Genomic DNA, 17,322 nt, shown 5'->3' on the forward strand with positions numbered 1-17,322 from the left:
GTGAACTGTTTTTTCCCCTTTAAATTAAACTTTATTGAACTTTTATAGCACTTTTTTTAGTCCCTCAAGGGGACTTGAAGGTGAGATAATTCGAGTGCTAGAACAGTACACTGCATTACTTATGTAGCGCATTCTACTAAGCCTATGATAGAAGCCTGTTGGACTCCGAAGGAGGTGGGGCCTAATAGACTGTGTTACATAGCAGACGTGGAGGCCTTCGTCAGGCTTTTCGCTGCCCCGGGAACCCATTGGCACCTTGCAATCGCACTGTGGGATGCCAATAGGTGACAGCCCCCAACCAAACGATGACCAACACATGTACTGGTAATTAGAGATGAGCGAGCGTACTCGCTAAGGCAAATTACTCGAGCGAGTATTGCCATTTTCGAGTAGATGCCCGCTTGTGCCAGAAGATTTGGGGGCCGGCGGGGGGGGGGGGAGTGGGGAGGAATGGGGGGGGGGGGAGATCTCTCTCCCCCCCACTCCCACCTGCTCACTCCCGCAACTCACCGCTCACCCCCGCTGTCCCCCAAATCTTTTGGCACAAGCGGGCATGTACTCGAAAATGGCAATACTCTCTCAAGTAATTTGGGAGGAGCCATTGTGCAGTTTGGTAGAAAGTACTGTATACTGGATAATCCAACAGCAGCCATCAGGACTTGTGATCATGTCACCGTCATGTGATCACATGTGTGGGTGGGGTCAGGGATCACATGACCAGGGGCTGATCACTGTATCCAGGAGTCTGCTGAGCTGGTGATGTCTGGAAATCAGCATGGATGTACCACAGCTGTGTCTGTATGATGTGTGTGAATCAGGATATATGTAGTAAAGCTGTGTGTGTGATGTGCGGGGATCATAATGGATGTACCATGTAGCACAGCTGTGTGGCGCATTGCACCACCAGAAACACCGGTACTATAATTTCCTAATAATTGCTAGTATGTATTGTGATGGGCTCAGATATAGTGGCTCAGGTCTAATATATCTCTGAATGAAGCAGTCACCATATAATAGTTAGATACCAACACACAGTGATAGTGATTACTGTGCAGTTGCCTCCAGTGATTATTGCTAGCATCTTCTCTTATTGGTGACATCTGCTTTAATTTTTGTTCTCTATCTGGGCACAGACCACCATGAAGGCATCCTTGGGCCATGACTCATCTCTGCACAATCTCCCTATCCTACCACTACCTGAATAAACCTTCCAGAAAGCCGTGATGTCCCCTCTGTGGCCCCATAAAGTCTTGGGGTCCCTTCTGTGGCCCAACAAAGTTTTGGGGTTGCCTTTGTCGTCCCACAAAGTCCTGAAACCCCTTCTCTGCCCCCACCCTCTGTGATCCCACATAGGCTTGAGGTCCCCTCTCTGGCCCCAGAAAGTCCTGGGGTCTCTTATGTAGCCCCAGAAAGTCCTGATGTCCCCTTGGTAGTCGCACAAAGTCCTGGTGTCCCCTCTGTGGGCCCACAAAGTCCTGGTGTCCCCTCTGTGGGCCCACAAAGTCCTGGTGTCCCCTCTGTGGGCCCACAAAGTCCTGGTGTCCCCTCTGTGGGCCCACAAAGTCCTGGTGTCCCCTCTGTGGGCCCACAAAGTCCTGGTGTCCCTTCTGTTGCCTAACTAAGTTCTGGGGTTCCCACTGTGATCTCACAAAATCCTGAGGTCCTCTCTATGGCCCAAGAAAGTAATGGTGTCCCCTCTGTGGCTTGTGAATTTTTTTGATCTCCCTCTCTTGTTTCCCCTTGCCATGAATGTTTGGCCAGCAGCAACAGCACAAGTCACATTTACATTGTAGCTGCTGGTGGCAGAGCTCTCTCACTCAGTGCAGCTGCTCCTCCCTCTCTTTCCTCCCCACAGTGTATTACTGCCTAGAGAGGGGGAGGATCAGCTGGCACTGACAAAGAGCTCTGTCCCAGGCAGCTACAATGTAATGGCAGCTTCACGCGGGCATAATTCACTGCATGCCATGGGGGAGATGGCACACAGAAAGTATGCAACAACATTGCGTTCTTGCTGCATGCCACCAATCACCATGCACAGAATGCGCCAACATAGAACATGCTGCAATCTTTCTTGCACGCACTCTATTTGTGAGCAGCAACATGCGAGCCTATGGGAGATTGGTACAGCATATTACGTGCACAAGACCCGCATGCGTAATACGCTATCACTATATCCTCGTGTGTAGGAGCCCTAAGTGAGACTTGTGCTGCTCTACATTGCAGGAGAGCGAGAGGTGAGTCAGCAGTGGGATAAGGCATTGGGCCATCCGGTCTGGGCCCCACTGACCTACGGACCTCATAGCAGTTGCCTACATTGGTGGCACGCCACTGATTTACATGTACACATGGGAAATTGCTCAAAATTTTATGTATGAATCATCAAGTTGTGGTTTATGTAAAGTGATCATTGTTACATTTGCTAGTTCATCTAATGATTGCTGCATGTAATTAATTCCAGGTTTAATAGCATTTTATAACCAATAGCTCACTTGGAATATTCCTAAAATCAGACAGAAACCACATAGTCCGTAAGGTAATGTGCTTTAAAGGGGTTGTCCCGCGGCAGCAAGTGGGGTTATACACTTCTGTATGGCCATATTAATGCACTTTGTAATGTACATTGTGCATTAATTATGAGCCATACAGAAGTTATAAAAAGTTTTTTACTTACCTGCTCCGTTGCTAGCGTCCTCGTTCCCATGGAGCCGACTAATTTTCGCCCTCCGATGGCCAAATTAGCCGCGCTTGCGCAGTCCGGGTCTTCTGCTCTCTTCAATGGAGCCGCTCGTGCAGAATGCCGGCTCCGTGTAGCTCCGCCCCGTCACGTGCCGATTCCAGCCAATCAGGAGGCTGGAATCGGCAATGGACCGCACAGAAGAGCTGCGGTCCACGGAGGGAGCAGACCCCGGCGGCCATCTTCAGCAGGTAAGTATGAAGACGCCGGACCGCCGGGATTAAGGTAAGCGCTGAGCGGTTTGTTTTTTTAACCCCTGCATCGGGGTTGTCTCGCGCCGAACGGGGGGGGGGGGGGGGTTTAAAAAAAACAACAAAAAAACGTTTCGGCGCGGGACAACCCCTTTAAGGCAGAGGCGTAACTTGAAGCTCCTGGGCCCCAATGCAAAATCTGTAACAGGGCCCCCAACTATAATGCTTTATTCATAGTACTGGGCTCCCTATATGGAGAAGAGAGGCCTTATGGGCTCCCTAAGGCTCCTGGGCCCGGGTGCAACCGCATCCCCTGCATCCTCTATAGGTACGCCCCTGCTTTAAGGTATCAACTGACTTCTTTAGACCACAAATATCCAGATATTGACTGTACAGTGCTATAAAAGTATCCAAATGTATTCGGCACAACGTCAACCCAATGTAGGTACAGTATTGTGCAACTGCACTCCCTGCAGGGACTATGGAGGCACTCCAAGTGAAGAACTACTTTCCCAGTGCAGGAGTGGGCAGATCTTCTAGGAGGCAGATCCAACTTCTTAAATAATTCTAGGCAGTTACTACATAATGCAGTATTTACTTGAAGGGTTTTATGTCCAATAATGTTTGTTCTTACAGCAGAGAACTGGAACGCACACAACAAGCAATCTCCCATTCCCACCACCTGGGACATTTAAAGCCAGAGTCGAAGTCTTGGTGTTGTGTGGAACCTGCAAGGAATTAAGCTGATGAAATACCGAATATTTCACATTCGCATTCATTACTTTTTATCTGTGTTTAATAATTCAAAGCAGCAAAGTTACATTGTTGCCAAATGTTTGGTCAGATGTCAGATGTAGTCTCCTGGTACCACAGCGCTAAGAAGCATTCATTAACATGATAAGGATTGGATGAGGTTGTGTGACTGGAGATTTGGGTGTATTAAGTTGTATTCTTTATGAAGTCCCCCACAACTAACATTATTTTTTTACTTTCTGCCCCCTGATCATGTTCCCTCTTACAGTCTCCGTATAGAACGGAAGGATATGAAGGACGATGCTATATAAAACTGAACTAATATAAGGAATGTTGTGGATTCTGCTGTAATAAAGAAAATGTGTAATATGGAAATGATTGTTTCCTATTTACTTTAACCCCTTAAAAGGGTTGTCTCGCGGCAGCAAGTGGGGTTATACACTTCTGTATGGCCATATTAATGCACTTTGTAATATACATCGTGCATTAAATATGAGCCATACAGAAGTTATTCACTTACCTGCTCCGTTGCTGGCGTCCCCGTCTCCATGGATCCGTCTAATTTCGCTGGCTTCTTGCTTTTTTAGACGCGCTTGCGCTGTGCGGTCTTCTACCTGGTGAATGGGGCCACTCGTGCCGGAGAGTTGGTCACTGCGTCGTCATCGTAGCTCCGCCCCATCACGTGTGCCGATTCCAGCCAATCAGGAGGCTGGAATCGGCAATGGAACGCACAGAGCCCATGGTGCACCATGGGAGAAGACCCGCGGTGCATCATGGGAGAAAACCGCAGTGCATCCCTGGGAAAGGACCGGCGGCCATCTTAGGGAGAAGATTTTTTAAACTCCTTATTTCGTCGGATCGGTGAGTAGCAAGCGGTTTAAAAATCGCTTTAATTTGCTATTTTATGCCAGGGGGGTGACAGGGGGAATGGGGTAAGGTAAAATTTTGATGCTTGCCGCGAGACAACCCCTTTAAGGACCAGACACTTTTTAGGGATTTCACCCATGTGGTGGTTTTACTGCTCCATTTTTTTTCCCTTTAGCTACCAAAATTATTTTTGCAGCGTTTTTTTTTCCGTGACATATAGGGCAATTTTTAAAAATTTTTTCACTGACTTTTGCTCCTGTTTTTTTAGTTTTATTGGGGGTAAAAAGGTAAAAGAGAAGATTTTTTAAACATTTCTAGTTTTTTTTTTAAAATGAGTATATTTATGCTAAAATAAAGTATGGGAACGGGTTCCTCATTTTGTTTTGGACTTTTGATATATAATATGTATGGTTTTGGATTACAGGGCATTTATAGCGACGGTTTTGGTTGACATCGGTTTTGGGCTATTTTCTTTCTTATGTATATATTCTTGTTTTAGGGCTTATTCAGATGACCGTATATTGGCAGGGTATTCACGCCCAGCCGATATACAGCGTCCCTCTCTGCAGGGGGAGGAGGCTGGAAGAGCCGGGAGCAGTGCACTGAGCTCCCGCCCCCTCTTGGCCCCTCGGCTCTATTTGCAATTGGAGGGGGCAGAGCTAAGTCCTGCCACTTAGCTCCGCCCCTCCCATTGCAAATAGTGGAGAGGGGGCGGGAGCTCAGTGCACTGCTCCCAGCTCTTCCAGCCTCCTCCCCCTGCAGAGAGGGACGCCGTATATCGGGCGGGCGTGAAAAGCCGGCCAATATACAGTCGTCTGAATAAGCCCTTATTCTGTATTTTTTATTTACTGATGTATGTAATTATGTTTTTCACTATCTATGTCCCCCATGACGTCATGTAGGACCTCTGGGGGACATTCATATGTTTTTTATTTATTTGACACTTTCCACCTGTAGCTGGGGCATCCATAGGAGCCCCAGTTACAGGGGAAATCAACCCCTGTAGTGAGATTAGTCACTAGCAGAGCTGGCCCACTTTCACTTTCTAGTACACAGCGCTCATTGAGCGTTGTGTACTCAGGGAAGCAGAAGGCGGAAAGGGTTAAAAACCCCTCCTGCCTTCACCTCTGGGCTGTCACCTGTTACTAATAGCTGACAACTCGTCCTGCCTCTGATTGATTGCAGGAGGTTTAAAGCCCAGCCGTAATTTTACATATGGCTGGGCTCTAAGCCCAGGACCAGGCGCCGTATATTTACGGTGCCTGGTCCTATACGGGTTAAGGGACTTTTTACACGGGACAGAATTAGCCACACAATGCACTAATTATGCACCAAAATCTGCAGACTTTGATGCACAACTACCTGCAATTCCACATCAAAATGCGCATTTTGCTGGGAATTCCACAGCTGCAGATTTGGCTGCGTCCTGCGGCATATTTCCGTCCCGCGTGAAATGTCCCATAAAGTAGCAGATGTTGATGGAAAACGGCATTATGACTGGATAGCAGCCATGATTCAGCTGTGTATTCATTTAGATTGTAAGCTCTTAAAGCCCCAATACACATTCGACACAGTTGTTCAAATGCGCCAATAATGGAGAATTTGGATCGACCACCGGTGGGGCCTCCTGACTTTCTCCCAACAGATGATTTTAGTACAAAGAAGCATTGGGGATGCTGAAGTTCAATGCCTGAATCTTTTGTCCCTCCTGGAGATAAGCTGCCGCCACAGCTGTCTGGCTGCGGCTTTCTCCGCTGTCTCAATGTAAAACACAATTCATGTCTATGGGGGATTTGGGAGAAATAACTGTTGGCCAGCCGACTGTTACCGGGTACCTTTATAGACAAGGGTCTCTCTCATTTATTCTCATTGTTTGTTCATTTGTTTTAATTACTCGATTGCATTTTGCTTGTTTGTTTCATCCCCAGTTGGAAAGCAGAGCATTATTTGTTTGTTCTGGATAAATAAAGGTTATTTTTTCTATTTTGTAACATTTTGATACTTTGTTACATAAATATTCAAATGCAGAAAGTAGTTTGGTGAACATAATGATTTGAATCCTCTTTTCTTGTTATTGAAGTATTACGGCTCTTACACACGTCCGTATGCATTTTTACGTTTTCTCACTGCTGCCGTAAATTTGGGGGAAAGGACTTTTTCCATGATCATGGCTAGAAATAATTAGCATTTTCTCGTCCATTCACATGACCGTAAACGTGGTGTTTAGCGAAAAAATACGTTGCAGGCCGGAAAGCCCTAGCTCCACATAAATCCTTGGGATGCCTTGCAATGCCTATATAGAGGCACCTGCAAGCTTTTTGGATCGTTGGATGCTACAAAAATGCCTCCTCCTACCTTTTTTCCCCTGCTCCCATAGGTGTGTATGGGAGCCGCCTCCATACATCTGTCAAAAGCTAGTTCCAGAGCTATCTTTTTGGCAACTGTATATGCGTCAGCCAGTATTCATAGGCATATGTTCCATTTTTCACGGTGCGATGGTTTCACACACCGTATTTACGCTCATGTGATCAGATGCATTGAAAACCAATGCCTGAGAAGATTGCATATATATGGTTGGGTGTAAAAACATGCCCTATATGTGCTTGTGTGAATGAAGCCTTAGGGTGCATTCAGATGACCGTATATCGGCTGGGTTTTCACGCCCAGCCGATATACAGCATCTCTCTCTGCAGGGGGAGAAGGCTGTAAGAGCCAGGAGCAGTGCTCTGAGCCCCCGCCCCCTCTCTGCCTTCTCTCCACCCCCTTGCACTATTTTCAACGAGGAGAGGCGGGGCGGGGGTGGAGCTAATTCCCAGAACTTAGCCCCGCCCCATTCTGCCTCCTCTCATTGCAAATAGTGCAGAGGGGCGAAGAAAGGGTGGAGAGGAGGCAGAGAGGGGGCGGGAGCTCAGAGCACTGCTCCCGGCTCTTCCAGCCTCCTCCCCCTGCAGAGAGAGACACTGTATATTGGCTGGGCGTGAAAATCCAGTCGATATACGGTCGTCTGAATGCACCCTTAGGGATATGTTACTTTGAGGCCGACTTCACATGGGCATATTTAAAACAAAAATAATAGGGCAGCATGCAAAGTTTTCATTAAAAAAACAACTTTTCTATACTTTATTCATTACAATTTAAAAGATGTTACAGTACAATAGAGATGAGTTTCCAATGGGCAGCAGACAGGCGGAAGAAAGGCATACAACATATCAAGTTCATAGAATTAAACATATGCTCAAAAAGTGCAGGTATGCAAACATATATCAACAAACATTTAATCATATAAAATGACACATCAAGCATACAAAGCATTGTCTATGCATATAAGCAGCAGTACATAAAGTATAAAGCCCACCTTACCACCTGCACCCCGACACGTGTTTCGCCCCAAGCTTCCTCATATTGCATGCGCAATATACAGAGAACAGAACTCATTGATTTCAATGGGTTTGTTCACATTTCCATATATTGCGCGAACAATTTGCCATTTAATATGTTGCATCTTTACTTGCTGCATGCAAATGAACATGCCTTGCAGGCGCAAAAAGTACAGTGAAATACGCCGATGTGCAAAAAGAAAGCATCGTTCATTCCCGCACATTGCGCATAGTGGGTGACTCATTTAGACTGGTGACACTGGTTACTTTTTAAGTGATCGGTGATTTGTTTTCCACCACCGAAAAAGAGGAAGAGAAGAAGTCTCATTACACCGGAATATATAGAAAGATTAGCGCTTAGTGCATACACGTGGCTTCCTCTTCAGTACACGGCCCGGGTGAGTCCTGCCCCCTTGCCCAGTGGCAGAACCCAACAACGGCGCCCTAACCATGAGTCTGAGTAAAGACTATTTTACCCTCACACCTATGTTGTACTGGTCATATTGGCTAGTTGAGGGCTGGAAATAAACTGTATTTAATTGTTGCACCCGTTGTGCAACAATTGATGCTCTGTTACATTAATTTAAATTAATTAAGCACAGCGGAATAAGTTGGCGCTATACAAATAAAGATTATAATTAAATAAAGTTCATAATAAGCAATTAGGCGCCAGCCTGGCATTCTTTGCTTATCTGACCTCGAATTAGCCACGGCAGGAGCCCGTGGACTAGAACTACCCTGGAGATGGTAAGCCGGAGATTGGGCTGAAGTTGGACCACCAGGCCTGCCCCCAGACCATCCAGTTGGCCCATCTCCTAGGGACAACCGTGCCCATCCTGAATCAGTGCCTGAGACTCCATTTCTGCTGTGACACCCATACTGCCATAATAGAAATACCAATTTTTCCCCCTTAGATGCTTACCACATATAAAAAGACCCACAGCTAGAGTAGTACGGCTTAGAATACAATAGTAGTATTCAGAAGTGTAACCTGAAGCTTCTGGGCCCCAATGCAAAACCTGTAACAGGGCCCCCAACTATAATGCTTTATTCATAGTACTGGGCTACCTATATGGAGTAGAGTGGCTTTATGGGCCCCCTAAGGCTTCTGGGCCCGGGTGCAACCACATCCCCTATAGTTAGGCCAGTGAACCCTAGTAACGCCCCTCATGCAGAAGTTGCTCTAAACTGAAAAGTAACATTTGCTTTTTTCTGAAAACTTAATAAAACAAATGTTACTTACCGGATTCTAGTGCCAATAACAAAAGTGGTTCCGTTCTACTTGTAGCCTGTGAAACTAGAATTAATTCTGCAGAAACATATAAAAACAACTTGTAGATTTAGCAGCTTCACGTCCAATTAGCCACAGGTTGCAGACTGACTGAGGGCTGTGTATACCATACAGGCAGAGGCAGTGCGGCTTCCTTTATTACAACCGTCTATCACATGACAGCTCTATGGCTAACTTTAAAAATAAAAGATGCAGAGCTGGTTGCTGAGCATCACCACAACTATTCATGTCCATAATATTGCATAAATAAACCCCAAAGACAGTTGTGTTGTAGCAGCTTCAAAACACACATTACACAGTGGTGCCCACATACTGAGCCCCATCCCGCCAGGGCCATGTTAACATATTGGTGAGCCCAGTTCCACCCCAGTGAACATTTTTACCCACAGATGATATTGTTCCTGATTGAAGATGTACACTTTCCCTTTTCTCCTCTATCTAGCTCAGACTGTCATGATATGTTCTTCCAGCCAAGACTTGTGTCTACAGAGACAACACTGGAGCCATGATGCTGAGTTGAACAGTCTATTAGGTTGTAATAATAATAATAATAATTAATAATAACAATAATCTTTATTTGTAAAGCACCAACTTATTCTGCAACGCTTACAAGCATGGGAGAAACACAGACAATACAACAATTACATGTGATATACAATCAGTTTGAAGCATTATCGGTGATTGCCAGCTATCTCTATATGTACAGTCATACACGGATAGCTGTCAATCACTGATAGCTCCACCCATTGGACTGTTCAGCTCAGAATCAGCAGAGATATAAATTGATAAAATACAAGATGAATGGCCATGGGGGCCTGGGGGTAAGAGCATAGTTTGTCCTATCATTATAGCATCCCTGCGTATCGCCAAAACATCCATCAGCAGCAAGTGGGTTCAAGACATTAATAGCTTAGGACTTTTTTTTGTATCTGCTCTGTCTCCTGTGTCTTGTTGCCTTTTGTTGATACCTCTGAAATTGGTATTGTTTTTCTCTGCCCCCCTATCTCTTCTTTCATCATATATGCTACCTACGTAGTAAGTATGGCCATTGGCTACTCAGCCTCTTGGCTACTGCTGTGCTTGTTACCCTAGTATAATAGCATTACCATACAGGGGTGGAACTATAGAGGGTGTAGGGGATGCGGTTGCACCTGGGCCCAGGCGCCTTAGGGGGCCCATAATGCCTCTCTTCTCCATATAGGGAGCCCAGTACTATGAATAAAGCATTATATTTGGGGTCCCTGTTACAGATTTTGCATTGGGGCCCAGAAGCTTCAAGTTACACCTCTGTTACTATACATGTGCCAGAATGTATGAGGATCTCAGCTAAAACTACTAAAATGAAATTCCTTTAATCTGGTATCCATTAATGTAAAAAGAATGCTAATCTGGAATATGTTACCTGCTTAGAATTGAAAAATAAATGACTATAGCAAGACCAGATGCAGAAGACGACATAATACAAATAAAGGAGTTGTCACATGAGAAGAAACCCTGTCTATAAGCTTCATTAGATCAAATGAATAGAATTCATATAGCAAGTCCCCAACATAGGTTTCGCCTCTTGTACCAAATCAGAGAGCCACCCTTTAAGATGTTTCCACTATGTCCACGCGCAGTTTAGGGCGGCTTTATATGGGACAACTACTGTCTGAAAAGTGGCTTCATAAAGCGAATATAAGGGTGGTTCCAGTTTCCTGTTCTGTTTGGGGAGCAGGAAGGGGGAATCCCCCTTAGGGTGAATCCGCCCTAAGTGACAGTTCTATGTAAACGCAGCCACTAAGCAGGTGACGAGTTCACTAATTGCTTTGTTCAGCTAGCCTAATAATAATCGCTGGTTGATTAATTATCGTCTGGTGTAAACAGGTAATTGCTGTCTTTCTACGAGTAGTTAAGAACTTTGCAGTGAGGTGTGTCCTAGTTCAGCCTGTGCCTCCCACTACACTCTGATTGGCTCCCGCCTATTTTAAAACATTTTGCCCTCCCACTTAAAGGGGTTGTCCCGCGAAACAAAGTGGGTCTATACACTTCTGTATGGCCATATTAATGCACTTTGTAATGTACATTGTGCATTAATTATGAGCCATACAGAAGTTATCAGAAATTTTTCACTTACCTGCTCCGTTGCTAGCGTCCTCGTTTCCATGGAGCCGACTAATTTTCAGCGTCTAATCGCCAAATTAGACGCGCTTGCGCAGTCCGGGTCTTCTTCTTTTCTCAATGGGGCTCCGTGTAGCTCCGCCCCATCACGTGCCGATTCCAGCCAATCAGGAGGCTGGAATCGGCAATGGACCGCACAGAAGCCCTGCGGTCCACCGAGGGAGAAGATCCCGGCGGCCATCTTCAGCAGGTAAGTAAGAAGTCACCGGAGCGCGGGGATTCAGGTAAGCGCTGTCCGGTGTTCTTGTTTAACCCCTGCATCGGGGTTGTCTCGCGCCGAACGGGGGAACTGTTGAAAAAAAATAAAACCCGTTTCGGCGCGGGACAACCCCTTTAATGCTCGTTGCTTATCAAAAACACATAAATAGATGCGAGTGATCCTCCACTGATCAGGCCCTGCTGGCCTTCGAAAGAACACTCACTGCTACAATGTCTGGCTGGTTTTGGTCTTCAAAAATGCACTTGCGGTTGTGGTCTCACGCTAGTTTGGCCTTAAATGGAACACGTGGTACTGCAGCCTCTTGTTCAGTGGCCTACCACTATGGGTCGCAATCGCAACCTGGTTCCTCGACATACACTGCATCATCACTGTGGGTCAGCTGAGGGTGGCAGGGAAGGGAGGGATATTACTTGGGGCAGCCAATTCCACGCTACAGATTCCCCTGGTGCGGTCCTCCCTACCATTGAGAGACTGCAGTTGTTATTCGCCACGGCTGCAGTCTATCAGTGCACAGCTGGCGGCGTGATTGGTGCAACATGGCATGGCGGATAGTGGAGGAGGGGAGCAGACCATGTGGTGTAACCAGGTATGTATTGTCCATGCTTATACGTATAGCTGGTATGGGTTATACTGCATTACTTATACTAGCTGTACATATATAATATTCTACATATAATTATATATGTACAGCTCGTATAAGTTAGAGATCCACTGTATATAGTGATATGGAGCATGCTGGTATAACCTGGGTATCTCCAGGTTATATATACAGGAGGTTATATAACATATACCAGCTGTACATATATATATGTACAGCTGGTATATGTTATATACCTCCTGTATATAGTGACCAATAATTATTAGGAAATTATAGCACCAGTGATTATGGTGGCCCAGTGCGCCACACAGCTCTGCTACATGTATATCACATACAGCTCTGCTACATTTTTCATACAACTTGGATGAAAAGCAGCACAACAGAATCTTGCACACTGATCCCCCCCCCCCCCCCCCCCCCGGTCATGTGATCCCAGACTCCTTCCACACAGGTGACTGATCATATGACGGGGACATCATCACAGGTCCTGTAAGCACACGGCTGCTGTAGGTGTTTGTTAGTATTCCATCCACTACAAACCCCCATGGCCTCATTTGCTATGAAATACTAACAAACACCTAGCCGGGCAGCAGCCGCGTGCGTACAGGACCTGTGGTGACATCATTCTCATGTGATCAGGGGCAGAGCATGCAACTCCCTCTCCTGGGATAGAAGACCCGTCATGTGATCAGGGAACTCACTCACAGACAAGTCGTCATTAGTACTTTGATATGGAGCATACTGGTGTTATCTGAGTATCTCCTATATACAATTATATATCTACAGCTGGTATAAGTTATACATCCCTTATGTAGTGATATGGACCATGCTGGTATAACCTGGGTGTCTCCTGTATATAATTATATATGTACAGCTGGTATAAATTATACATCCCGTATCCAGTGATATGGACAATGCTGGTATAACCTGGGTGTCTCCTGAATATAATTATATATGTATAACTGGCATATGTTATAAATTCTATATATAGTGATATGGAGCATGCTGGTATAACCTAGATGTCTCCTTTATATAATTAAATATGTATAACTGGAATAAATTATAAATCCTGTATCTAGTGATATGGACCATGCTGGTATAACCTAGGTATCCTTTGTATATAATTTGTATATCTACAGCTGGTATAAGTTATACATCCTGTATCTAGTGATATAGAGCATGCTGGTATAACCTGGGTATCTTCTGAATATAATTTATATATGTACAGCTGATATAAGTTATATATAGTGATATAGACCATGATGGTATAACCTGGGTATCCCTTGTATATAATTATAATCCCTCGGTTGGCATAAATCCTCAGAATGACTTAAAATAATTAAATAGAGCCAGCGGTAATAATTTCCGAGTGCTGGACGCTGCTAAGCAACCTCTTCCTCCCTTTTTTTTCAGCTCCCATAGAAGCCTATGGGAGCCACCAGTGTATCTTAGCCAAAAAATAGGGCAAGACCTATCTTTTCTGGCTGTGTATAACATCGGTGACCGTTTTCAGTCACTGATGTCCTATTATTCCCGACGCAACGTTTTTATATGGTTAAAATCGCTCATCTGAATGAATACATTCGAATCCAAAGCTTCAGATGGTCGCAATTTTTTATCGCGGCTAAATTAGCCACGTAAAAACGCTTGTGTGAATAAGGCTTACCTTATTTCACATCTACGCTCGGGGTTTCGCTTTCCTACTCAGTTCGGGGAGCAGGAAAGTGGAATCCCTATGACCAAATGGCTGTGTCTCAGAATGGAACCTAACAGCGCTTAACAGCCCCTACTGACTAAAATGGGGTCCGTCCACTTTCCACCCATCTACCTGGCATTTGGACAGAAGAAAAAGCGCTGCATGTGCAGCGTCCGAGGAGGGGGCCCACAGCTGAGGAGATAGCGGAGTAGATTGCGGCCTTGTCATGGGGCTCTATCATCTCCTCCCCTGGGGGTAGCACAGGACCCGTCCAAGTTACTGCTGGGGGAGTTTCAGGGGGGAACCTTCTTTGAGGTTTACATTTAGTCCTTGTCACTGGTGACGCCACTGTTCCATCCTCTGTGGTGAATCCAGTCGTTGTTAATAAAGAGTCCACACGTAGGGATAACTTTTTGAGCAAAACCAGGAACAGTTGGTAGAGCTCATTTACTCCAAATAAAAGGTTACAGTCCCAAACTGTACACATGCCAGCAGAACACTGCTGCAGACACAATAACGATCTGACAGGATGACAGATGAGTCCACAGTCCTAGTTATCTGTGGGGTTCTGTTCCTGGACTCTCTCTCCAGCTCTCTACCGGTCAACACTCACATTTAGGGGTAGCACTCAGCGCTGCATGGCAGCTCCTCTCACTCTCTCAGTCCTCTATATTAATAGCAAGGAGGCCGGGGTGGATTGGGCCCAGGGCACACATCAGGCCATCTCTCAGCCTCTTCCATCCTGGGGTTCCTCACAAGATGAGGCGCAGTTTTTCCTACTTGTTCTCTCCACGACTGTCTTGCATAGACTCACTTAGTCTAACTTCCACTGCACTCTCCCTTAGACTAAGGCACTCGTTCACACGGGCAAATATACAGTGCGTAAATACGCTGGCAGCGTGAAAAATAGAACATATACTCAGCCGGCGCATATACGCTCAGCCAAAAGATAGTTCTGGAACTATCTTTTGGCCAATATACGCTGGCTGGTCCTATAGACTCCTATGGGAGCAGGGAAAGAGAAGGGAGGGGGAGGCATTTTTGCAGCGTCCAACGCTGCGAAAAGCTTACAGGTGCCTCTATATAGGCATTGGAAGAAATCCTGACAATTTTGGCAGAGTGAGGGAATTCCGTTGTTTTTGTTTTGCTAAAAACGACGCTCACGGTCGTGTGACTGGATGAGAAAACGCTGGCTGTGATGGTGGAAAAACGTCCTTTCAGGTGCTTAAACAGAGCAGGCATGAAAACGTAAGAACGCCGTCGCCGTTCATGTGCTCGAGTGAAAGAAGCCTTACTTACACTAACTTGCATTCACCTTGCAAACACATATAAGAAACATGATCACATGACACACAACAAGATACATTTTCCAGACATAACAAAGACATCAACCCATTCAGTGCTGCAGAGGTGCAATACACATCACTAATGCACACACATTGAAGACACTGACAATACAAAAGCACCAGACAAACATTTAACTCTATGGAGGGGCCCCGTTAACCCTGAGCCACTACACATGCAGCGCTTTTTCTCTTTGAGCAGGATCTGTGACGGCTCCAGGCACAGGTTGCAACGCGGATGTGAAACTGGCCTCAAGCACAAGGACAAAGGGCGTTTGTACGCTCTAGCGACTATTTCATGCGACGATTCCCACAATAGCCGTCTTCTGTAGGGCCACCTTCGCATGGTTGGATCTTCCTTTCGATGGCTGGTATATAATGCTATATTTCCACCGCAGCAGCTTTTTGCTGAAAAGCCATTGAACATCTATGCCAGAAAAAGCCCCTAGGGCTCCTCATGTAATAAAACACCCCAGTGATAACAGAGGGAATAGTAGTATATATTGTACGGATTTCATCTGCGAAAACATGCGGAACATCTGATAATGTAACGGCGTCTGTTATAAGGAATATCCTGTAGTTAGCAAGTGAATAATAGTGGGTAATGAGTAATTAACAATGATATCCCTTCCAAAAGATTGCTTCTAGTCCCAGCACTCCAAGCGCCGTATGTAACATACGGAAGATATAAAATCAGCGGATAATAAGCCTATAGCTAATGATTCCTGTAGTTTTTAGATGTCTGTTCAGGTTAAACATAAGGAAAAATACCCTAAATATCAATTTGTCGGCTACTTTATGTGCAGATGTACACCACTGAACATGTATAAGTAAATGAACATCACTTTGCAGAATTATGGAACTAATAAGCGTCCACACAAAGCCGACTGATTAACAATAAGCGTACAATTCCAGGCGATCTTATATAGTAAGAGTGAACCTTATGTAATTCCCACTAAGTGAGGCTCCAGACATCTTTATGCTAAATAAACATAATACCAATAACCCAGGGAACAATCGGCTTCCCTTCCTATATTGCAAGGATGGGATTTGGTTGCCCTCAAGTGGTCATATTTGGTACTGCAACTATAGTGTATAAGATCCTGATAGCTGCAGTCTTGCTTTCTAGTAAAAAATCGGAGTAACTACTTCTGTTGGTTTTATAGTATTGGTGCCATAATGCACCATGACCGAAGCGTCCCATATAGATACCTGCCTGCTTTCATGAAAAAAAATATTTCAGGGAGGAAGAAGGTGCAGAAAATCCAGCGCACTACGGAACGTCTTTCCGAAATTAGCTCCATGCTCAAATAGTCGCATAACATCCCCATAATTCCTGGTAAGAGTGTACGCTAGTCATAGTGCCTCTATAACTATTTATTACCAACTTGGCTGATTCCATATAATATAACAGTCTTAGGGCTCATACACACAAGGAAATTTGCGCTGCTAACTTACGTGCGCAAAAAACCACGACTGTTAGAGCCAATGGCTTCCTATGGAAACATTCAAACAAAGGAATTTTAGCCGCACAAAAAAAATCGCACCTAAAAAGATAGGACATCAGCGACTGAAATTCCCTGCTGAGTGAAAATATAGGTCTTGACCTATCTTTGGTGCGCAAAGCGCAGAAGCCTCCATAGATTCCTATGGGAGACTATGCAAGCCGGTCGGCAAAGGGAGATGAAGAGATTCCCCAGCAGCATGAATCTCTTCATCTTCCCTGCAGGGCAACCCCTTCAACATGCAGCAGGGGAATCCCTTCATCTCTTCTGCAGGGGAACCCCTCCATCTCCCCTGCAGGGGAACCCCTCCATCTCCCCTGCAGGGGAACCCCTCCAGCTGCGCTGAGATGAAGGGAGTCCCCAGCCATGAAGGGAACCGCCATGGAGTTCAAGAGAAGCCATGATGACTCCCCTCATCTGTTTCTCCAGCTGGACCTATTTTCAGTACCTCCAATTCGGTGTGGAAAGATCGTGGCTGAAGCTCGGAACTTAAGAGTGGAAAAAAGTCAGTTCAGACAATTTTTCCACAGCTAGAGGTGCAATTTTTTTTTGCGCAGCTAACAGCTGCCCGGCGTATGTATGCAACT

This window comes from Eleutherodactylus coqui, chromosome 1 (assembly GCF_035609145.1).
Source record: "Eleutherodactylus coqui strain aEleCoq1 chromosome 1, aEleCoq1.hap1, whole genome shotgun sequence".
Taxonomy (NCBI): Eukaryota; Metazoa; Chordata; class Amphibia; order Anura; family Eleutherodactylidae; genus Eleutherodactylus; species Eleutherodactylus coqui.